At 77.6% G+C, this 2,500-nt stretch overlaps 1 non-coding gene across 1 annotated transcript; it reads right to left on the bottom strand.

Moving 5' to 3' along the window:
• Positions 1-1,163: 1,163 nt before the first annotated feature.
• Positions 1,164-1,316, bottom strand: LOC138063163 (5.8S ribosomal RNA). Its single transcript, XR_011136757.1, has one exon. It is a non-coding gene; the product is annotated as a 5.8S ribosomal RNA (ribosomal RNA).
• Positions 1,317-2,500: the final 1,184 nt, after the last annotated feature.

Below are 2,500 nucleotides of genomic sequence, written 5' to 3' on the forward strand. Positions count from 1 at the left end.
GCGCGGCGACCCGCGAGTCGCCGCCACGGAGGGGCAGCGAGGGGCCCCCCCCTCCGACACACGCGCGCGGCAGCACGGTGCGGTACCACCGCGGTACCCACCCGCAGACAGCCGCGCGGGGCCGGGGGGCGAGGTCCGCACCTCCCCCGGGCCCGGCTCCCAAACGCTCGCTCGCCCACTCGCACACTCGCGCACAGCCCCTCCACCGGCCGCGGCTGGCTCCTCCTCCCCGGCCGCTGACCTCCGCTCTCGCCCCGGCACGGGACGACGGCGCGGCAGCGCCCCTCCCCCCCCCCCCTTTCTGCCCCCCCCCCTCCCCCGTCTCGCCACCGAACGGCGCCGCCCGCGCTTGCCCCACACCACCGCCCCGCGGAGACACCCGCGCGCCGTCGCTGCCGGCCTCAACGCAACGCCGCGGCTGACGCCAGCCGGCGGGTGGAAGTGGCTCGGCACGCACTACGGACGCGGGTGCGCCGCGGGGGGGGGCAGAGGGGGCTCGGCGGGCGCCGAAGCGGCAGCAGTCGGGGCAGGGAGAGGGCAAGGGGAGGGGAAGAAAGGCAGCCGGCCGTCCCCCCCGCCGGAGGGGAACGGGGGACCAGCGCACCACCGGGAGAGTGGTGGAGGAGAGCCGTCGTACGGCGGGCACTGGCGGTGGCGGCGGGCGGCGGCGGCAGGTGCCGGGCCACCGCGACCGACCGAACCTGGGGGCCCGGCGGGACGAACTCCGCACAGCGGGCGCTCCGGGAGCGGGGGTTTCCCGAGTCTGCACTTAGGGGGACGAAGGCCCGGGCCCACACGGGGAGGAGAGGCACCCCCTCTCCCCGGCGGCGCGGGCCTGCGAGGCGCCCCAGCCGCGCCACACCGCACACACCGCGCAGGGCAGCGGTGGCCACCGGGCTCGGAGGGGAGGGAGGGCAGGGCAAGGCACGCCGGCCGCGGACGGTGGAGGCGGACGGTCGGCCGGAGCCGGGCAGGCAGGCCAGCCGGAAGACCGGGGCCACCGGTGCACGCACCGGTGGTCCCGGCTCCGCCGCCGCCGCCGACTCACCGCCGCCGCCGCCCCCCCACCGACTCGCCGCCGCCGCCGCCCCCCCCGGCCCCCCCCCGAGGGGCGGCACACCGCTGCGCCAACGCGGCAATGGGGGTGACGATTGACCGTCAAGCGACGCTCAGACAGGCGTAGCCCCGGGAGGAACCCGGGGCCGCAAGTGCGTTCGAAGTGTCGATGATCAATGTGTCCTGCAATTCACATTAATTCTCGCAGCTAGCTGCGTTCTTCATCGACGCACGAGCCGAGTGATCCACCGCTAAGAGTTGTCTCGGTTTCGGTCCCCACCGCGCGCGCGGGGGGACCGGGCAGCTTTCGCAGCCCCCTGAGGGCCCCCATCCGCTCTGCCTCCCTCCTCACGCCGACGCCGGCTGCTGAGCAAGGGACAGCGGAGAGAGAGGGCACGCCTCACTGACCGTACAAGCACAGAGGGAAAAAAAAAGGGGGGGGGGGGGGAGAACAGACCCGAACGAGAGGGGCGGGGAGCCCTCGCTCCCGACCTGGGACAACCCCTTTCTCGCTTCGAGTCCGGCCCAGGCGCCCGGCTCGGCCTGGCCCAGCAGGGAGCGGCGCGCCAGCCGCGCCACCTGCCTCAGGGACCGGGGTGTGGGTCCCCGCGGAGCCCCGGCGTCGGAGCCCGGCCGCCGCTGGGAGCGGCGCCACCCGCTGCCCGCGCGCCCGCGACCCGCCAGCCGCACGCTTCCGAGCTCCTTCGCTCGCCTCACCGGCCTCCAGCTCCGCCGCCCCGGAGACGGCACCCAACACCCGCCTGCACACACGCAGCCTCCCGAGCGACGCCACGCACTCGCCCGTCCCTTCCGCGGGCAGACGCCTGGCGGCAGGCAGACGGGCGAGGCGGGACGGACGGGGAACGGCGCCCGCTCTCCCCGCCTCCACGCGGAGACCGGGAGGGGCCGCCCCCGCCCGCCCGCCCGCCGCCCGCCTGCCGCCCAGCGAAGCCGGGTCGGGCAGAGCGAGGCAGGCGCGCCGGATGGCGGAGTGCCGGGGCAGGGCGGGGGGGGAGGGAAGGAAGGGTGCCGCCGACGGCCACGGCGGGAGACTGAGAGCACCGGCCAGGGAGGAGAAGGGATGCGCTGGGGCTCGGCGTCCGCACCACCCGCGGTGGGGGCTCGCCGTCCCGGCGGCGAGCACGCGCTCGCGCCGGGGTCGCGCGTTCGAGGCAGGCCGGCGCAAGCCGACCGCGCGGCGTCTCTCCGCCGAGACCAGACCGCGGAGAGAGGGGGCAGGGTACCCCTCTCCGTCCCGGCTGCCCGCGGGGCATGCACGGGCCGCGCCGGCGGGCATGGGGGGGTGCGGCGCCCGCGCGCGCCGACCCCCCGGCCCCTCCGGCAGCACGCCCGGCTGCCCCCCGGGTCGCATCGGGCCGCCCGAGTCTTTAAACCCCCGCCCGGCTCTCCGACCGAGAACCCTCGGGCCCGGAGCCCGGGGCCC

The sequence above is a fragment of the Struthio camelus genome, chromosome 31 (genome assembly GCF_040807025.1).
Source record: "Struthio camelus isolate bStrCam1 chromosome 31, bStrCam1.hap1, whole genome shotgun sequence".
NCBI classification, from domain to species: Eukaryota; Metazoa; Chordata; class Aves; order Struthioniformes; family Struthionidae; genus Struthio; species Struthio camelus.